Source organism: Sus scrofa, chromosome 11 (genome assembly GCF_000003025.6).
Source record: "Sus scrofa isolate TJ Tabasco breed Duroc chromosome 11, Sscrofa11.1, whole genome shotgun sequence".
Lineage (NCBI taxonomy): Eukaryota > Metazoa > Chordata > Mammalia > Artiodactyla > Suidae > Sus > Sus scrofa.
In genome coordinates this window covers 49516000-49538615 of record NC_010453.5, presented here as the reverse complement: position 1 = coordinate 49538615, position 22616 = coordinate 49516000, and the positions used below count along the sequence as shown (strand labels likewise).

Below are 22616 nucleotides of genomic sequence, written 5' to 3'. Positions count from 1 at the left end.
GGAGACAAGCCTGGAACATTTACTAACAGACAAGTGTTCTTCCTCAGACCTGGCTGCCAATTACAATGGAAGCTGGAGAATATGAAACAAAAAGAACATAGGCAATCAATTCTGAACATAGTGGCTTAGAATCTGCTTAAGGCAAGCTGGTAGATACAGGCAGGAGTCCAAGTTGCCCAAGCATTTTTGCAGCTTTGCAGTATCATAGAACAGGAGGTCTCAAAAGCCAGGCTGATATCCTAACACCCAAGTGTGAAACCCTCAAAACAAGTCCACGAGGAGCAAGATCCAACTCTCTCATGTCCTGACTTGCCCTGGTGGTGAGGCTTATACTATCCACTGGCATATCCTGCAGGCAATTGCATGCCTATGAATATTAGATATTCATATATTTGTGGATATTATCCCCTCAGACACTTTTAATTATTAGACAGCCACATCCATAAATTTTCTTCCTATAAGTGGGGATTTTGAGAAGCAGGGTTTCAAAGTTAAAAAAAAAAAAAAGTTTTTTTGAGGGGCACCATGCCTACAGCATGTGGAAGTTCCTGGGCTAGGGAACCTGTGCCACAGCAGTGACAGCAAACAATCCTTAACCTGTGAGGCCATGAGGGAACTCCAATTACGTCTTTTTCCTTTTTTGGCTGTGCCCGCCTCATGTGGACGTTCCCAGGCTAGGGACTGAAACCATGCCACAGCAGTGACAATGCCAGATCCTTAACCCTCTGTGCCCCAAGGGAACTCCATAAAAGTTAAAATTTTTATTGTAGGAAGCCTGAGAATGGCCAGGCTACATTTCTAACCATGGCAAATCAATCGGCTTTCAAATCAACTGAAACAAGTGATTATCTTCTATGAGTGCTGAAGAGCCGTCTTAGGATTCATGGCCACTAGACATCTATATGAAGGAGCAATAAAGCATCATCATTGCAGAGGTCACCCTTCAAGTTATCAGATAAGCATCAGTCTGACATAGCATGTTATTGAAACAGAAAAAGAGAGTTCTATTAATACCTTATGATGGCTTTTTATTTTCCTCCAAAATGGATTAAAATCTATGTCTTCTCTGTGTGTATGTGGCATGGGGGGTAACTGGAGAAATTGAGCCCAGCAAGGAAACAGAGAGATTGAATTAGAAAGATTTTCTTCATTCCAAACCGTTCTCCACGGCCTAGGTACCTTCCTTTAAAACCAGTGACTGAGATTCGGGAAGGCAAACAACGGATCGAATTTTCCACTTTCATCCGGTCCCACGTGCTCCTGCTTGAAAAAAGCTACCAGTAAAGAGTATCGATCATCTCATATGCAAAATGGTATGAGGCTCAAGGTGCAATTTCAAAATTCCTTCTAAAGGTAAGCCATTGAGCAACAAAATCTACAAGTTATCTGCTGCTAGAAGACAGGGAAAAATTACATTTTCTTCCATGTGACATCAGACAGAAATCACTCAAATTGAAAACAGGACATTAGCTCTCTGAAGTAACCAGATTATCTTAATTATATAAGCCAAATGATGTCTATTGCATTACAGAAGCAAAGCAGCAGGACCGTTGCTGGTGCATGGTCATAGGTCACAATATCCAGCTCCTTGGAGATGGTGATGTGGAAATTAATCATTTAAAATCAGAAAGGTGCCCGATGTTTTACTGGAGAAGAAAAAGGGACATATCTTCATTCCCATACCAGTTCAGCTTCAGATAGCTTTTAAATTTTATTCAAAGTTGTTTTCTGTAAAATTTTTATAGGTAGCATTCCATAACATAAAAAGATTCAAGGTAATTGTACACTTAGGAGCTTCAAAGCTTCAAACAACCAAAGGATTTCCCACTGATCATGTGAAAGATTTTGTTAACTTTTTTTTTTTTTTGTCTTTTTAGGGCCACACCTGTGGCATATGGAGGTCTCAGGCTAGGGGTTGAATCGAGCTGTAGCTGCCAGCCTACACCACAGCCACAGCCACAGGGGATCTGAGCTGTGTCTGTGACCTACACCACAGCTCACTGCAACGCAGGATCCTGAACCCACTGAGTGAGGCCAGGCATCGAACCCGTGTCGTCATGGATGCTAGTCGGGTTTGTTAACTGCTGAGCCACAATGGGCACTCCACTTTTGTTAACATTTTGCTTGTTCTCATAGACATGCTATAAAAGCTATTCTACTGAATTCCCCTCTTCAACATAATTTGCTTCTGTTCTTAGAACATGGACTTTCCCTGTTAGGCTGCAAGAACCAAAGGTCCAATCTGTGAAAAGATTTCACAATTTTTAAGCAGATGTTTAAACATCTGTTCAGAGTAAACAAATAGAAAGCAGGCAGGCCTTTCAGAGAGGTGCCTCCGTGAAATTAGTTTCCATCATGTGACGCTGCTGCCTTCGTGTTGAGCAGTCAGTTATGCATATTGAAGGTGTGCCCAGGGGCCCAAAATAACTCAGAGGTGAGACATGCCTTGGCCACAAACAGCAACGTTCACGATGACTGTGTCAAGTACTGACAATGCTGGACTCAGAGCAGACTGCAGGTGGGTTGAGTCTCATGTTTATGAGCATGACTTAGTAAACAGGAACCCACAGATTTGAGTACAGCCTGAGCAGACGACCCACGAGGAAGGTCAGGATCAAGCAGAGTGAAGGAAGGAAAGCTAGATTCCCTGGAGGCTGCCTGAGAGCTGCTTGCCAGTCCCGGAGGAGGAGGCTGATGTAATGGTGTATAACCTCCAGGTCACTGAGCTGCGGAGAACAGCCCAAGGGGCCCTTGGCAAAGACGATGTTGCTTTCATCTGGTCTCCTGCGGAAACATGTGAGTGGGAAATTAGAACTGAAATGGTTGCCTACTTAGGAGCCAGACAACCTGGGTTTTGCTACCTGCTGTCAGTTGTGCTCTGGCTGTGCCCATGCCCAAGTTCTAGTTCTTGGGGGGCGGTCTCAGGATGGGGCCAGGATGGTAGATAATGGGACCTTCATGGCTCAAGGAAACAGCTCTGGACTGGGAGTTGGGGATGTAACTCAGATGGGTGCTCACCTGTGAGCCAGGCAGGGCCTCTTCACTCAAGTTCCATCTCCCAGAGTCTCACCTCAGCCCTTCATTCTCACCCCCTTTCGCCTCTGCCCTGGGCTGGACTCTCATATCCTTCCCAAGGTCATTCAAGGTCTCCTATATCATCTTCCCATCTTCAGTCTCTCATCTTTTCATTCCATCCTCCAAGAATTATCCTTTCAGGATTTCCCATTGTTGCTCAGTGGTACCAAACTTGCCTGGGATCCATGAGGATGCAGGTTCAATCCCTGGCTTTACACAGTGGGTTAAGGATCCGGCATTGCCATGAACTGTGATATAGGTCACAGACGTGGCTTGGATCTCATGTTGCTGTGGCTGTGGCTATGAAAAAAAAATTATTTTTTCAAGGCTACATTTGTTTTTTGTTTTGGGGGGGTTTTTTTGGCCTCACGCATGGCACATGGAAATTTCCAGGCCAGGGACTAAATCTGAGCCACAGCTGCGACCTATGCCACAGCTGCAGCAAAACTGGATCCTTAACCCACTGTGCCAGGCCAGGGATTAAACCCACAGCTCAGCAGCGATCTGAGCCATGGCAGAGACAATGCTGGATCTTTGATCTGCTGTGCCACAGTGGGAATTTCCACAGTTCATTTTTTTAATATGAAAGTAATACATGTCTATAACAGAAAAGACATTAAATGTAAAAAACCAAATAAGCCAAAATCACTCATAATACTACTTTTATCTTTCAATGGATGTGATTTTACTCTATGCTTATAGGAATATGTATTTTTTCTATTTTTCCCAAATGAAAATAGAATCAGATTATGTATGTATGATTTTGCAATGCTTTTTGTTTTACTTATTGCAAATATTTTTCCAAGTCAGTACATCTGAATCTACAACTTCCTTTTTAACTGATGTGTGAAATTTCTTTTATGAATGTTCTGTAACTGATTTCACCATTTTCCTATTAAGTGAGAATTCTCCTCCAATTTTTGGCTAGTAAACAACATTGCAAAGAGCATCCTTGGAGATTTATTTTGTGCGTAATTAAGCAAGTATTTCTGTAAGGAAGACCCCTAGAAGGGGAATTTCTAGTGAAATTTCTGGGTCAAAGGTCATGCATATTTTAATTTTGATAATGTCAATTTGCCTTACAAAATCTATACCCATATTCACCCCCCACCAATATAATTATGAGAACACCCATTTTCCCTCACCAAAGGCACGTGTGATCAGCTTATTGAAATGTGCCAGTCAGGTGGGTGAATAACTTATCTTGCTACTGTGTACTATTCATTTATTTAATAATGACTGAAATGGACCTTTTTTCATAAGTTTATTGGACATTTACACTTCCTAATTTCCTATTTGGGTTCTTTGTCAGTTTTCCATATGGCTGATTATCTTTTTTCATATTATTAGAATGTTAGTGAAATAATCTGTACATCAGTCTTCTGTCTTTACATATGCTGCATATGTTTCTCCCAACCTCTCACTTAGCTTTTACCTTTACTATCTTTTCAAATAAGCTTTTTAATATGTTGATTTTCTTTATGGTTTCTAGGTTGATATCATGCTGAGAAAGTCCCTCCTCAGCGCACAATTATAAACCTATGTTTCATTCATTTTCTTCTAGCATTTTTGCAGTTTGAGGTTTGTTTTTTTTTAATGTCTATATCTTTAATTATTTAGAATGCCCTTTTGTGAAAGGTGTGGATTTAACTTGATTACCAACTATTTTAACATCATTTAGAATAAGTATTTTGCCTATAATTTCTGAAATTCCATAATTGTAATTATGCTAAATTTCCAGATGTATTAGTGGATGTTCTTAATATGGACAAAGTGTGTGTGTGTGTGTGTGTGTGTGTGTGTGTAGTTGCTACATATATACACATGTTTTAATACCCAATAGACAAATTTCCTATAAGACTTCATCCTAAGGGCAACAATGATGTCGATGGCTTATAGGACATAGTAAATGAATTTATAATTCACAATATTTAAAATTATGCTCAAGGAACTCTGATGTACCTTTTCAAATGATAGTATTCCAAAGCACACATACACATACAATGCTTTATAATTATTTCTTTTAGGAGTTCCCTTCGTGGCACAGAGGTTAACGAATCCGACTAGGAACCATGAGGTTGTGGGTTCGATCCCTGCCCTTGCTCAGTGGGTTAACGATCCGGCGTTGCCGCGAGCTGTGGTGTAGGTCGCAGACGTGGCTTGGATCCTGCGTTGCTGTGGCTCTGGCAGAGGCTGGTGGCTACAGCTCCGATTAGACCCCTAGCCTGGGAACCTCCATATGCCGCGGGAGCAGCCCAAGAAATAGCAAAAAGACAAATATATATATATATATATATATATATATATAATAACTGAGAATTTTCTGAAATATGAGTTCTCACCTTTGCTTTAAAAAATAATAATTATTATTTCTTTTAAAATATTGCAAAAGTATAGTTTAGGCTAAAGTGTAAACAGCATTGCAGAAAGTATTCCTTTCTTTAACATTACCTCAGTCTGGTTCAGGGGGGAAAAAAAGCTTTTAAAAAGAGCAGACAATTTTCTGTCATTTCTTTATGCCGAGAGTAAATTATTGCTCCCACATTTTACAGTTCATGTCATGACATAGCTTCAATTAGGGAGCCATTTATTCTCTCCAGTGAGACAGAATAAATGGCTCACAGTGGCAAGTCCGTTTTGCCATTGCCAAGTCTCTAGTCCAAGGGAAAGAGAATTTTTTCACAGATGGGTAGTTCCCAAAGGACCAAGGCTCTGGAATTGTCCCTCCAAGTCTACATTTTTTAAAATCTTTGTTTCAACCCAGAAGAAACAATTTTACACAAACCTTGTTCTTACTAGCACCAAAGCATAGAAAAGAAATTTTTTAAAAGAAAAAATTACTTAATAACCCAGACAGAGATGGCATGAAGGATATCACCCACCAGGGGTTGCTAAAGGCACAAGGTACTAAGAAAGCCCCCCACTTCCTCAGCAGCTCTGATCATTCACTCCACTGTTGCTGAAGCCACAGACATTCTAAAAATCCCAGGCGGTTGTGGGTAGGACATGGGGACAGGGTGGACAAAAGACACCACAAGAACCCATCTCCAACTCAGGTGGCAGGTCTTCCCAACTCCTCCACCCCTTCCCCATTTTTTTGCAGTGTAAACATCTCTGCAAGGAGAATGAATGGAAATGTATACAAAGCACTGAATTATTAATGTTCTTCACACTGTGAAGCAAAGTGATGACATGTTCCCTAAATTAGCTTGACATGAAGAGGTGGATTTTGTCATCGACTAGACTGGCTCTATAGCTGCTGATGAACATCCAGGCAAAGGTCATACGTAGTGAAATACAGCTTGAGAAAAGGTCTTCTGCTACCTTGTTCTTAGAATGAAACATCAATTTAATCAGTGACTATCCTCCCCACGCCCCCAAAGCAGACATAGATAAAGTGCTCCCAAGGGAATTGAGTATCCATCTGCACACCTGAGCATCTACTCCTTCAAACTGATAGAGAGAACGCAGCCAGGAATAATTTGCATCTTGAGTACATAATTATTCTTTATCTTAGCCAAGGATTAAAAAAATGAAGATCATGCCATTATTGTAAAACTATTTTCTTATATGTATAATTGAATCACTCTGTTGTACAGCAGAAATTATCACAACATTGTAAATTAACTCTACTTCAATAAAACTTTTAAAAATGGAAAAAGTAAAATATTGCAAAAAGAGAAAGAAAGCTGCTTTCTTGTCTTTAAAGACTGTATTGGCTACCCTGGTCTGCTCCAGTGTCTATGTGTAATTGTCCTCATCCCTCCACCCTGGAGCCAAGACTATGCTTGACTCATTTTTCTATCCCTCACTGTATATTATCTTGCACATAGTGGGTGTCCAATAGACTTAGTAGGTGAGTTACATGAAACATCAAATATTTTCTAGATTAGTATGATCTAGGTGGGCACCTGGTCCAATATGATTTATATAAAAAGTCAGTACTCACTTGAAAATGTAATATTCACTATAACATCTAAATATAAAATTATCAGATATTTATTTATTGGCCATGCCCACAGTATATGGAAGTTCCGGGCCCAGGGATCAAACCTACACCACAGCAGTGACCTGGGCCTTAACTCACTGTGCCTTCCTACCTACACACCTTTTGTAGCTATTCTGTATCATAATCCTGTTTACCCAAGTTTTCCCCATCCAATAAGACAATTTAAATCCCACATCTCTCATGAGGCCTTTTTCATTTATCCCAACTTGCAGTGATTTCTCACTGCTCTGAACTCTCAGGTCATTCCTTACATATATCATCCCGCATTATTCGTTTCATTTTCCTGTTCCTATGATTAACTGCTAGCTCTATGCGGAGACAGTGATTGTATCTTATCACCTCAGGAACCTTATGTACATTAAAATAATAAGGATTTTCAGTTCCCATTGTGACTCAGCAAAAATGAACCCGACTAGGATCCATGAGGATGCAGGTTCGATCCCTGGCCTCACTCAGTGGGTTAAGGATCCGGCGTTGTGGTGAGCTATGGTGTAGGTCACAGAGGTGGCTTGGATCTTGCATTGGTGTGGCTTTGGTATAGGCCAGCAGCTGTAGCTCAGATCCACCCCTAGACTGAGAACTCTAATATGTCTCACATCCAGCCCTCAAAAAGACAAAAAAAAAAAAAAAAAAAAAAGTAATAATAATAATAATTTGCTGAACTCTCAGAGGCCTTGCCTTAGAGCATGTCCGTCCCTCCAGCCCCAGCAGCCCCAGCATCTGCCTTGCCATAAAACTAAACAGCTCAAATGGTACCCAGTACTGGCTTTGATGGGTACCATACAAATGTATTTTATCTGCTGGGTAAAATATAAATACATGATTAATTTTCTCTCTCTCTCTTTCTCTCCCTCTCTCTCCCTTCTTGCCTTCTCTCTCTCTCTCTTTTTTCTTTTTGCCAGTACATTTCATCTTTCCTAAAGAACACCATGTTGCTAGAAGTTGAAATTTCTCTACCAAATGGAATTAGACCCAAAATATAAAACTACAGAGGAAAAAGTAAAAATCATATTGCAGTGATATTATTCCTTATTTCCCAAATCATGTATAATCATTAAAGAAAACTTAGAAAATAGAGAAATACAGAGAAAAGTCTCTATTTTTTCAAATCATTTATAATCCTACTACACAGAGATAGGCACTATTAATTTTCTGGTGCCTAATCTTTCCTTAGTAAAATTACTTTATGCTGCCTATCTGCCTAGGTCATTCTAAATGAAACTACCTACCCACACCCTCTACCATATGAAACTCACCGCACCAGTCCATCACCCCAGCTGCCGGGAGACATCTTCCCAAAGAAACTCAAAGGAAGGTTCAGCAGTAAATATAGACCAACCAAATAAGCCAGGCAACAGGCTCTGTTGGGAGAATTTAAACTTAAAGCAGCTAGCAATAGATCTGAAACTTAATGTCATGAATTGGAGAAACCACAGTACGCTATGGACAGGTTAAATTTACAAGGAGCATATATTAAGTGGATGCCAGTTGAAAGTAGAACAGAAAGAAGCAGGGAAACAAGGTATGACTGAATCACATTCAAAAGGAGTGTCCAGGCTCTGAATTCTGATTAACTAGACTCTCCTTAAATTCAGAACTACCTCTAGGTCCAGACTCCATGAAGTCAGCTATATAAAGTTTTGAACTCCTGGATTCCCAAGTTTCTGTTAAAATTTCATATGTAGCTCACCAATGAGATTTCTTTTTTTTTTTCTGCTTTTTATTATTTTTTTAATAGTTATTTCCCCAATACAGTTTTTTTTTCTACTGTACAGCATGGTGACCCAGTTACACATACATGGACACATTCTATTTTTGCACATTATCATGCTCCATCATAAGTGACTAGACATAGTTCTCAGTGCTACACAGCAGGATCTCATTGCTAATCCATTCCAAAGGCAAGAATTTGTACATATTAACACCAAGTTCCCCAAAAACCTTACTCCTTCCCCCTCGGCAACCACAAGTCTATTCTCCAAGTCCATGATTTTCTTTTTTGTGGAAAGTTTCATTTGTGCCTTATATTAAATTCCAGATATAAGTGATATCATATGGTATTTGTCTTTCTCTTTCTGGCTTACTTCACTCATAGTATGAGAGTCTCTAGTTCCATCCATTTTGCTGCAAATGGCATTATTTTGTTCTTTTTATGACTGAGTAGTATTCCATTGTGTATATATACCACATCTTCCTAATCCAATCATCTGTCAATGGACATTTGGGTTGTTTCCATGTCTTGGCTTTTGTGAATAGAGCTGCTATGAACATGCAGGTTCATGTGTCTATTTTAAGGAAAGTTTGTCCAGAAATATGCCCAAGAGAGGGATTTCTGGGTCATATGGTAGTTCTATGAATAGATTTCTGAGGTACCTCCATACTGATCTCCATAGAGGTTGTACCAGCTTACATTCCCACCAACAGTGCAGGAGGGTTCCCTTTTCTCCACACCCTATCCAGCATTTGTTATTTGTGGACTTAATAATGATGGCTATTCTGACTGGGTGAGGTGGTACCTCACAGTAGCTTTGATTTGCATTTCTCTAATAATTAGGGATGTTGAGCAATTTTTCATGTGCCTGTTGGCCATCTGTACATCTTCCTTGGAAAAATGTCTATTCAGGTCTTTTGCCCATTCTTCCATTGGGTTGTTGGCTTTTTTGCTGTTGAGTCATATAAGTTGCTTGTATATTCTAGAGATTAAGATTTCTTTACTTAGGTAGCTTAACTGTTTTAAGAACCAAATTAAAGACTTCCTGGAGTTCCCATTGTGGCTCGGTGGTTAGCGAACCTGACTAGGATCCATGAGGTTGCAGATTCAATCCCTGGCCTCAGTCAGTGGGTTAAGGATCTGGTGTTGCCATGAGCTGTGTGTGGTATAGATCACAGATGTGGCTCAGATCTGGCATTGCTGTGGCTGCAGCGTAGGCTGGCGGCTACAGCTCTGATTGAATTCCTAGCCTGGGAACCTCCACATGCTGTGGGTTCGGCCCTAAAAGACAGAAAAAAAAAGACCAAACTAAAGACTTCCTCAGATTTTTTCCATATATATATATATGGAAAAAATATACATGTGTATATATATATATATATGTGCGTGTGTGTATATACATATATATATATATGTATATTTCAAAATATAGTACATATGCTGCTTAGAAGTCTGCATTTAAAATTTTTATTTTATTTTTGTATTATTAATATTTTTCATCTGCGCCTGTGGCATGTGGACATTCCCCAGCCTGGGATCAAACCCATACTGGAGCAGTGACCTGAGCCATTGTAGTGACAACACTGGAGCCTTAACCCGCTGTACCACAAGAGAACTCCCAGAAGTCTGCTTTTGACACAGTGATATGACCTAAGGATTAAATATTGACATGCATCGTCATTACGAATGGCCTCATGACATGTTGTTATATGATAATCTGTTTAAACTGTTCTCTATTACTGGATATTGGATATTGTTTCCAGTTTCAAAATAGTATTCAGTTGGCACTCTTGGTATATATATATTTTTTTTTCAATTAATTCCTTAAGAATACATTTTTCCAAACAATATAACTTAATAGGATCATCAAAGTTGTAGGTTTTTGAAGCTCTATGCTGTCAAATGCTCTTTAAAATAATTAACTCAGAGTTTGGAAACAATGTTATTGCAGTTGAATTCTATAAGCATTCTTCCAAAAGATTCTTAAGGTGGGAATCTGTGGAGCCGTGAAACTACATGCAAACATTTGTGTTCAAATATATATTTGCAACTTTTCTTAAGTAGGCTTACAGTTCCAAGCAAATTATCAAAGAGTCCATAATCTATAAAAGGTTAAAATATTACTGAGATAAACTGAATGAACTTCATGTATAAACTGAACAGTGATTGTATGGAATCTAAATTAACATAATGCATCTAACATACTAGCAGCATGCCTGACACATAATAAACTTGAAATAAATATTAATATAATCAAAAATTGCATACCAGATATTCAGTTGTCTTCTATAGGTTTTTTAATCACTACCCCACATGACAATTAATCATTAAAAATATATCCACTGAAATGGTGGTTATGGAATGGACACAAAATAAATCCACTGAAATGGTAATTGCTATACATTCACGTGCTAAACAAAAACTCACTGAGCTAGGTTTTGACTTAACATTATACAATTGTAGCATTTTTATTACTTGTGGAAAGAGAGCAATTTATTTTTTCCTTGATAAGGCAAGTGATAGTAGTACAACAAACCAAGTGATGTGAATCACTCTGATTTTCTTGTGTTTTAGGGTTTTTTTTTTATTTCTTTTTTAAAAAATTGCCTCAGTGATACTTAGCCTAAAGTCTTTATTGGTTTGTTTATGGTCTTTTCCTCTTTCTTGAAAGAGAAGATATTTCACTGAGATAAAAGATCACCTATGAAAAAACTGACATTTTTTGTATAGTCTGAGTTTAAATCATCTGAAAAAAAGTTAATCAGTGCATTTATACAGCTCCATGTATCATTTTTATGATACTGACAGTGGCTTTTCCTGAAACTGAGTTATAGTTTGTTTGATGAACATACTATTTGATTATACTAATTTGAAATATTTTTGCATATCTTAGTAATGTGTAGCCCACAATTCCATTCTGGATTTTCATTATAGTCAAAAATGTATAACTGATTCACAGAAATTGGATATTTTTTCCTCTCTTGGAGGCCTTAGGGCAGTCTTACTTTGTCAAGGTTCACTTCTAAAAAATGCCATAGAAATGTTCAATATGACTCTACTACCCAAGGCAATCTACAGATTTAATGCAATCCCATCAAATTACCAAAGACATTCTTCACAGAACTAGAAGCGAATATTTTAAAATTTGTATGCAAACACAAGAGACCCCAAATAGCCAAAGCAATATTGAAAAAGAAAAATGAAAATGGAGGAATCAAGCTTCCTGACTTTAGACAATACTACAAAGCTACAGCCATCAAAACAATATGGTACTGGCACAAAAACAGAAATATAGACCAATGGAACAGGATAGAAAGCCCATATACAAACCCAAATACCTATGGGCAACTAATCTGTGACAAAGGAGGACAGAACATATAGTGGAAGAAAGATAGCCTTTTCAATAAATGGTGCTGGGAAAACTGGAGAGCTACATGTAGAGGAATGAAAGTAGAGCACTATCTAACACCAAATACAGAATAAACTCAAAACTGATTAAATATCTAAATGTAAGCTAGATACTATAAAACTCCTAGCTGAAAACCCAGGCAGAATGCTCTTTGACATAAATCACAGCAACATTTTGTTTGATCCACCTCCTAGAATAATGACAATAAAGACACAAATAAACCAATGGGACCTAATAAAACTCAAAAGCTCTTGCACAGCAAAGGAAACCATTAAAAAACCAAAAAGACAACCCACAGAATGGGAGAAAATCTTTGCCAACAATGCAACAGACAAGGGCCTAATCTCCAAAATATACGAACAACTCATGCAACTCAACAACAAAAAAAAACAAACAACCTAAGTGAAAAACGGACAGGCCTAAATATACATTTCTCCAAAGAAGACATGTAGACAGCAACAGGCATATGAAAAAATTCTCAGTATCACTAATTATTAGAGAAATACAAATCAAAACTATAATAAGGTACCACCTCACACCAGTCAAAATGATCATAATTAACAAGACAACAAATAAGAAATCCTGGAGAGGGTATGGAGAAAAAGGGTAAGGATGTAAATTGGTATAACCACTATGGAAAACAGTATATAAGTACTTCAGGAAACTACATATAGAGCCATCGTACGATCCAGCAATTCCACTGCTGAGCATATATCCAGACAAACTTTCATTGAAAAAGATACATGCACCCCTAAGTTCATAGCAGCACTATTTACAACAGCCAAGACATGGAAACAACCTAAATATCCATTGACAGATGAATGGATTAGGAAGATGTGGTACTTATATGCAATGGAATATTACTTAGCCATAAAAGAGACAAATGAAAATGGTCTAATGTCATTCACAGCAACATGGATGGAGATACTCTCATACTAAGTGAAATAAGCCAGAAAGAAAAAGACAAATACCATATGACACCATTTATTTGTGGAATCTAAAATATGGAACAGATGATCTTATCTAAAAATAATAACTAACAAACAAACAAAAAACAGAAACAGAGCATGGCCAAGAAGAGAAGATTGCGGTTCCTGTGGGGGAGAGAGGAGAGGGAGTGGGAGGGATAGGCATTTTGGGGGTTTTGGGGATGCAAGCTATTATATCTAGAATGGATGGCCAATGGGATCCTAATGTATGGCACAGGGAAATGTGTGTGACTGACTCACTTTGTGTACAACAGATCTTGATGAAACACTGTAAATCAACTATACTGTAATCATAAAAAAAGAAATATTTGATAATTAATGACTATACTTATCATAAAAAGGGAGGGGCACATAATAATCCTCCTCAAAATATAAAGAACCCAAGACTAATATCAACTTCCCCATCCATAAAACAAAATGAATACCTACTTCATAGATTTCTTTAAAAGACTAGATGAAATACACATTGAAATAATTTAGTTATCCTAGTATGTGGCACATTAGTGTGCAATAAGTGTTTTTTGCATCTGAGTCTCACTTGGCCACCTATAGAAGCAGTGCTTTTGGTCCAATTTAAAACCTATGAAATCTCCCAAGAATCTGTGGCAGACTTCACAGAGGTAGCTCTCTTTGTATAATCCTCAGAAAGAGAGAGTCAAAAAATTATCAAATTCTGGAGTTCCTACTATAGCACAATGTGTTAAAAATCCAACTGCAGTGGCTTGAGTGGCTGCAGAAGCGTGGGTTCAATCTCCTGCCGGGCACAATAGATTAAAGGATCCAGTGTTGCCTTGCCTTGGCATAGGTTACAGCTGTGGCTTGGATTCAATCCCCAACCCAAGAACTTCTGTATGCCATGGGGGCAGCCACACACACATATGCATGCACACACACACACACATACACAAAGAAATCAAATTCCAGGCAAAAATCAAAAGGGTTTTCTACTGACATCCATCCCATAGTACTGAAAACAATGGCCAGAAAGAGAACCTTCAAAGTTATATGTGTTATTTCTTACATACTCTAAGTTTAGATGCAGTAGATCAGATTTATTTATGTTACCCAGATGGTGTTGAAAAATAAACAGGTTAAGCAAATATCATTTTAGCTTTAAATAAAAGGATAAAAAAGACTTTTAAATAAGCTAGGAGAACAAATACAAAAGAGATTTGGTTTTGAAGAATGTCCAATGGAACCCCATTAATTAGACAGGGAGGAGTCCTGGCAGTGGGGTGCTCGAGCTGGCTTAGACTGGCTTGCTTGCAAGAGCCCATTGTTCAGCTTTCGGAAATTCTACAAGCCAGTTGTTAAAAATGGCTATTGTTAAAAATTAATTACATACACTTATAATTAAATATATTACATTAAGTTGAAAGGTAGTAAATACTCAAAACTCCTCACTTCCTGATTTTTCACTAAATTTTAGTACTTTCCTTGAGATTATTTATGTCTCTTATACTTGTATGGTAGAAATACTATACAAATGTATGCTGCATACCTCTTTCTAACTCCATGTTCAGTGGTGTCCTCTTGGTAGCTTATACTCATCATGGGAATATTTGCACCATGGAAATCAGCAAATACTACAAATGAGGGCTTTTTTGTTGTTCTTTTCAGAGAATCCATTGTTAAACATTTGTCAGCACACCCATGAGTAGAAGTCTCAGTTTTGCTCTCAGAGAGGCATAAATTCTGACCGACTCCTGGCTTTGGGAAAGAGGTAGGTCTTTTATAACCTTGTTGGAAGACAATTCTCCATGAGTCACTCAGGATTCTACGTCCCTTGTGAATCAAGGCACTGACTGTCATTCATTCTGAACCATATTTTCAAGGATTTTTGTATAGCCAACAACCTTGAACGTTATAGGCATGCTTGTTGCCCATTATTATTTTTTAAAAAACTGCGTGTTTGTCGTCCACTATAAAAAACAAAAAAATACCCAAGTTTAGCATTCCTCTCCTGTAACTCAAGCGACTTTCATGAAGGCATCCGTCTGAGCCTACTGTGTCACCTCTGTGGAGCTTTGAGGTGAAGAGAGCAAATACAAATATATATGCATGCAGATGTTCATACTGCCTGCTGTGCTGTATTTTTGTTTCTCTCAGGCTCAGGAGTGTCGTGTCTTCTGCCAGCCTCCATCCAACTGTGGCAGGCTCACTAGTTAGTTTGTGAAAAGTGTAAAATCCTGGAAGCTTTGTACTTTTTTGTTATTTTTACAGCTGCACCTGCAGCATAAGGAAGTACCTGAGGTGGAATCAGAGCTGTACCTGAGACCTACACCACAGCCACATCAATTCTAGATTCAGGTACATCTGTAACCTACACCACAGCTCACGGCAACTCCAGGTCCTTAACCCGCTGAGTGAGGTCAGGGATAGAACCTGCATCCTCGCAGACACAATGTTGTGTTCTTAACCTGCTGAGCCATACCAGGAACTCCAGCCTTTTATATTTCTTGATGACCCTTTCTGAAAAAGCAATCTAATAGTTTAGGATAGCCTACAATAAGGCTAAAAAAGCTAGAAAAAAATTTTTTTCTTTATATATCAATGTGTTACTCTTAGAGGCAGTTCCAAGGATTTGAATTGCTAAATATTTCCCTAGACCCTTATCTTCTTGCCAGAACTTCATATTCTCTTCATTCCAGACCAGGTCCCTTCCATTTCTCTTCCATGACACAAGCAAAAAAGAGTATATTTTCAAGAGAATAACAGAGAAATAAGAGGAAAAATAATGGCTTAGAAGGAAAGAGATATACCTTTTGTTTTCAATATTGAAAATTAAGTTTAAGATGACAGTAAGATTTTTTTTTAAATCCAAAGAATGTTAGAAAAATAAGGAATTTAAAAAAAAAACATGTTTTAAGGAAATGGCAGTTGATATCAAAATAATAAAGACACCAAGGGAAACAGTACCTGGAAGTTCTAAGAAGGCATAGCTATAACATATTTACTACTACTAATACCATTATTTTGGTATAATACTATACCCATTTTAGAAATATTCTTGTCCTCAAACAACACAAAATCTTATGTTGTAGAAGATGATGGTACCTGGAGGGAGTGTCCCCTTCGGCAAGCCAAATACCTATGAAGTCATCCTCTTCTTTAGTTACTCTAATAGGTTCTGGACACTAGAGGCCACTGCAAAAGTCACCAGAGTGAAGATTTGTGAAAGATGGGTTCTATATCACTAAAGCAATACCTGCTCCAGGTGGCATACGCTTGGAGCATCACCAACACTGTTTATGACAACTAAATTGCAACTGTTCACAAAGAAATGGGTAATAGCATTTACAGGCTACCACCCCTTAATAGTATATTCTAATATAAAAATCCCTTTATTTTGCCATTTTTCCAGTCAGTGGCTATGCCTGATTTCTCAAAATCCAGTGACAAAGGCATAGCAGTAGAAAACTAAGCCATTATACACCAACAGAACTTAAAGTAGACAATATTTTTCTAAATCACATCCTCTGCACCCTTTACCATTTACAGACCTGAGAGAATTTTAGAATTAATTAGCACTTGGAAATCACAGCAAAGTTTTCATCACTTAAAAATAGTCAAGAATAGCAGGAAAATAATTATCGTGCCAAACAAGAGGCCTTCCTTATAAAAACATGTTGATTAGTAGTTGATTTTATCATCTTTTTTTCTTCTTTTGTGTATCTCTTTAACTAGACTCAAAATTAAAATAAATATATTTTAAATTAACTTAATGAAAATATGTTGCCCAAATGAGGTCCTACTGTATAATATGGGGAACTGTATCCAGTCTCTTGGGATACACCATGATGGAGGATAAGAGAAGAAAGGGAATGTAAATATATGTATGACTGGGTCACTTTGCTGTATAGCAGAAATTACACAACATTGTAAATCAATTACACTCTAATAAAAATTTTAAAAAATATGCTGTTCACATTTCACCATATAACACCCATCTAGAGGATAGAATTAAGTACATTAATAATAACAACCCATATTTCTTCTGACTTTGATCCCAACCACAATTTTGGGATCTCCAGATTCATTCAAAATCCCTCCATTCGGACCTGAGAGTCCACAGGAGCAGATCTGTTTTGTTTCCTTCCACTACTTGCATGGAGACTTTGCAACTGCAGGAGTCAGTCCCCATGATGCTAAATTATCATGATGCTAAATGTTGGCAAGTGCTCTGGAAACTTGTATGTGGCAAAGCCATGTTGTGTTCCCTCTAGAAAAGGGAGAATGCATCTCTACCTTTCTGATCTCGTGTCTAGAGACCAAAGAAGAGATGCTTAGTGTCTTCATGTCTTAGAGAGAGGTTGTGGACACTGATATATTCAAATCTTATTTTCTGTAAGACCTATGGGGCATTGGACCAGAGTCTGACAAGGTGCTACTTTTAAATCAAGGCTTCCTCCAATGGCTGAAGCATCTGTTAAGCCAAGTCTTCCCTGCCTGATTTGTCCTTCCTAAGCAAGTGTTCTTCCCTAGGAAGCTGCATTTATTCATGCAAATAGATCTCTGGCAGGCCAACTCACCCAGCAGGCCAGATACACTTGAACCCTAACCAGAAATACAGCTTAGACTCTAGCAATGCCCCAGTATGCTCAAAAAAAAACCCTGTAAGATATTGGCAGTCATCCTCAATTATTGCTATATATCTAGGATGGGATAGGAGGCCAACCATGGTCTACTGAACTGAGAATGTAGAAAGTAAAGTGAGTTTTACACAATCATTTAGAAAAATGCTTCTAATCCTTCACATCTATTATTTAGAACATCAGAGCAAGGAATATTTATCAATTTATAGATATGCTTTTAAAAGATGGACCTCACAAGATGATTGTAATATATAATGCAAATAATACAAACAAACAAAAAAAATGCTTCAGCTAACATAATACTTAGTGGTGAAAGATGGAATATCTTCTCCCTAGGCTCATTATCAAGGCAAGGGTGTCCACTCTCAGGACTTCTATTTAACATTCACTTGGGGATTCTAGTCAACACAAAAGGACGAGAAAAAGAAATTAATTCCTCCATATTGGAAAATAAAATGTCTTTTTTCAGAGAAGACATATGTAATCATTCATGTAGAAAATGCTATGGGATCTACAAACAAAAAGCTACTAAAACCAATCAGTGAGTTTGGCAAGGTTGTGGATTATAAGATTGACATAGAAGAATATATTTTATTTCTAAATACTGGCAATAATAAGAAATTAAAATTTAAAAGAGAATACCATTTACAATGACCTAAAAATATGAAATATTTACGGAAAATTCTGACAAAAGATACTCATGAAATGTTGAAAACTATCAAACATAGCTCAGAGAAATTAAGGAAGATCTCAAGAAATAGAGAGATATACCATGTTTATAGGTTGAAAATTTTAATGTTGTTAAGATATCTGTTTTCCTGTTTGATGTATAGAGTCAACATAGTTTTATTTTTTAAAAGGAGTTTTTATATAGAAATTGACATGGTTCTAAAATTAATATGGAAATGCAAAGGACTTAGAAGAGTCAAAAAAACTTTGAAAATGAAAAGCAAAGTTGGAAGAGTAACAATACCTGATTTTAATACTTATGATTAAAGCTACAGTCATTAAGACAGTGATATTGACATAAAGACAAATAGATTAACAGGTCAGAATAGCAATTCCAAAAGTAGATTCATACATATGTAGACACTTGACTTTTTAACAGATATGAACAGGCAATTCAATAAAAAAGGATAGTCTTTCAATAAATGTGCAGAAATAAATGGATATTAATATACAAAAAGTTGAACTTCAATACATATCTCAAACTGTATATACAATTTAATTTAAAATGCACCAAAGATCTAAGTGTAAAATCTAAAGCTATAAAACTTCCAGGCAAAAGCACAGGAGAAACTCTTTGTGACCTTGGGTTAGGAAAGATTTCCTGGCTATGCCACTGAAAACTTAATCAACAACAACAACAAAATAATAAATTAGCTTTGTCATATTTTTAAACTTTTGCTCTTTTAAGGCTAAGAGTGAAAAGCAGCCTACTTGGAGAAATGCAAAAACTGTATTTTAAAAAAATATTCAAAATTCAAGAGTAATAAAAAGCAATATAATTTTTTTTTTTTGGTCTTTTTAGGGCTGAACCCACAGCATATGGAAGTTTGAAGTCTAGGGGGTTGAATTGGAGCTGCAGCTGCCAGCCTGCACCACAGCCACAGCAATGCCAGATTTGAGCCCTACACCGCAGCTCAGGGCAGTACTGGATCCTTAACCCACTGAACAAGGCCAAGTATCAAACCCATGTCTTCATGGATACCAGTCAGGTTCGTTACCACTGAGCCACAATGGGATCTCCAAAATGTAATTATTTTTAAATGGTCAGAACATTTGAACAGACTACCAAAGAAGATACACAGATGGCAAATGAGCCTATGAGGAATGATCAACAACTTTCTCATTAGGGAAATACAAATTAAAACTATAATGAGATACTACTACACAACGATTACAATGGCTAAAATTTAAAAGATTGACCCTACTAAGTGTTGTCAGGCCAACTGAGACTCTCATTCAACTGTGGGTAGAAATGTAAGCTGGACTGGAGAACAGCATGGCGGTTTTTTGGAAAGTTAAACAAAGACTTACCATAGGATCTTACTATTCCACTCCTAAATATTTATTTACCTAGGGAAATGAAAGTACAGGTCCATACAAAGACTTACATAAGCATGTTCAGAGTGACTGTATCATAATATCCCAAATGGAAACAACCCAAATGTCCATCAACAGGTTAATAGATAAAGAAATTGGAGTAAATCCATGTAATGGAATATTACTCAGTATAAAAATGAATGTACTATTGATACACAGAACATAGAAGAATCCAAAAAAATTATACTGAGTGAAAGCAAATAGACAAAAAGAGCACGTACTATATAATTCCTTTTATATTAAATTCTAAAACACCCAAAATAATCTAGAGTGACAGAAAACAGATCAGTGGTTTCTTGAGGAGAAGGCAGGGGAGAAGGTTATAAAGCGGCACAAGGAAACTTTTGGGTGTGATGGGTGTGTTTGTCGTCTTGATTGTGGTGACATTTTCCAAGGTGTGTAAAGAACCTAAAACATATTTTACATGTTAATATAAATACATGCAATTGATTAAACAGTTACCTTTCAATAATGCTCATAAAAACAAAACACACCAAAAAATACTTTCTCCAGACTATCAAATGGGAAATATCATGTGACTCTTCAAATTTGGCACCAACATCCGGAATTATTACCATTCCTATCAACTTCCTACCTTCTAAACAGTCTGCAAAGCCTGAAATAAATGGATGCCTGGAATTACAATACTTCAAGTCACGGATAGTCTTATTTTGTGCCACAGTGAAACAGTAAAATGTTAAACTGCTAACTCTTTTGAAGCAGTGAAATCTTAAATTACTATCCTTTAATGTGAAAGCCTTGAATTGATTTGAGGACTATATGTGGGAATTCTGGAGTAGGAATCCACTTTCCCTAAAGTTTTAGCTGGGTAGAGAACACAGCACATTTCAGTGATCTGTAATAGTAACCCCAACCTCAAGAGGTGTTAGTCACCTTTAGGTACCTAGCGTTCTAGCCATTCAGTGGGTAAAGACATCCATTGACTTAACAATAGGACGATAACACTTTCATCAAATCTATAGTACAGGCTGTTCACTGTACTATGTGCCAGGCCTTCTATATATACATCCCAGCCGTACAAGAGCAATTAATAAGGTCTCTGTCCTCAAGGACTCATACTCTAGTATCATCTTGATATCAACAAGCATTTACTATTGCATCATGAATGTGATTTAGCAAACCTAGTAGAGCTAAAGACTAAGACGCAACTCTATAGTTGCAGAAATAATTGCAGGGAATTTATAGGGAATATGGCATTATGCCCACAGAAGCATATAGAGAATTGCATTATGGTTTTGCTTTGGGAACACCCTGTGAATCAGACACTGACACAAAAGAGATCAAGCACAGTGCCTGTCTGGGTACAAAGAAAGAGGAAAATAGAACACTGTGTAGCAAATTATCTGTTCACTAGGCCTAAATTACCTTTAATTTGAATTTATTCTTGTCAAATATGAAGGCTGCTGTTTCCATATAGACTTTCTTTTGACATCTGCGGGATGTTTCCAGGCAGATCCATTACCTTGGTGATAGACTTCAAATTCTACTTCCAGCCTTTTTTTTTTTTTTTTTTTTTTTAATTCCAGAATCAAGATTAACTGCCTGGGTGATCATTTGTCAAATAAGAAAGTATTTTGCATCGTTCACATAAATGTGTCCTAGAACATGGCCAGCCAGTTTAAATAAACAAATGCAGCCAGTGGGTGTAGTCCAAGTATAATGAATGTAATTAGCCAGACACATCCCTGTGATTAGCTTGGAACCTTTTGCAATAACCCTCACTCTTATTAATAAGCCATTATTTATATGCACTTAAACTTGCTTCTGAAAGTTGATTTAAATTCTAAAGGCTCTGCCTATATCTACACAACAGAGAACAAAAAGAAGATCTAGGTCAGTTAAGTCGGATACAGTAAATCTGAATGATTCACATGGATATTGTTAACTTGTGAAAGGAAAATCACTTTTTGGTTCTACTCGTGTCTCTTTCACTAAAAGTAAAAAAAAAATATATTCAGCTAATACGAACTAGAAAGATTATGTATTATCACTGTACCTCTGGTTAACACATCCAAGCTTAATTAAAAGGGCTTTGGTAAAGTTCTTGAGGAGTCTCAGCTCATTCTACAACTTTAAATTTTCCACCTAATATTATTAAAAGGAAGTACAATAGAGAGATTATATTCTGAGTTTAGTAATACCAAATAATCTATTATTTTTAGACTAAGATTACTTGGGCTAGCCTAAATGATCAAACTCCTAAAAACTTTTTAAAGAATTTTTTTTGGCTTCTCTCATTCTCCTTAGGCAACATCAATAAGAGCAAAGCACAGTCATGCTGTGAAAACTTATTTCTATCCTCAGGAACCAAAATTAAATCAATACAGACTGATTTAGCTTACAGGATTACATTCTGAGTAAAAACAGACATTACCTTGACTTCAATTTTGTAACTGTTTTCAACTTGCTAACACACTGAATACATAGTTTACTATTTTCAACTGGCTTATAAACTGAACTATTCATAGAGCATGGTACTGCTAAACAAAATTCTGCAATACCATGATAATATTGTAATTAAGCAAGTTTTATGATATGGAAGTAAATGAGTAACAGAATATGAAATTTCTCTGGGAATTTCTAGAATGCATATGCTCACATCATCAAGCGACATGAGGGAGTTCCCTGGCAGTTTAGTAGTTAGGATCCAGCACTGTCCCCACTGCATCCTGGGTACAATCCCTGATCAGGGAACCGAGAT

At 37.3% G+C, this 22616-nt stretch overlaps 1 long non-coding RNA gene across 1 annotated transcript in view; it reads left to right on the top strand.

Moving 5' to 3' along the window:
- LOC102158131 overlaps positions 2090 to 22616 on the top strand; it is a 39611-nt gene continuing 19084 nt past the window's right edge. The window contains exons 1-2 of the long non-coding RNA XR_002336702.1: positions 2090 to 2796; positions 14814 to 14916. This is a non-coding gene — a long non-coding RNA (uncharacterized LOC102158131). The remainder of the gene's footprint in view (positions 2797 to 14813; positions 14917 to 22616) is intronic.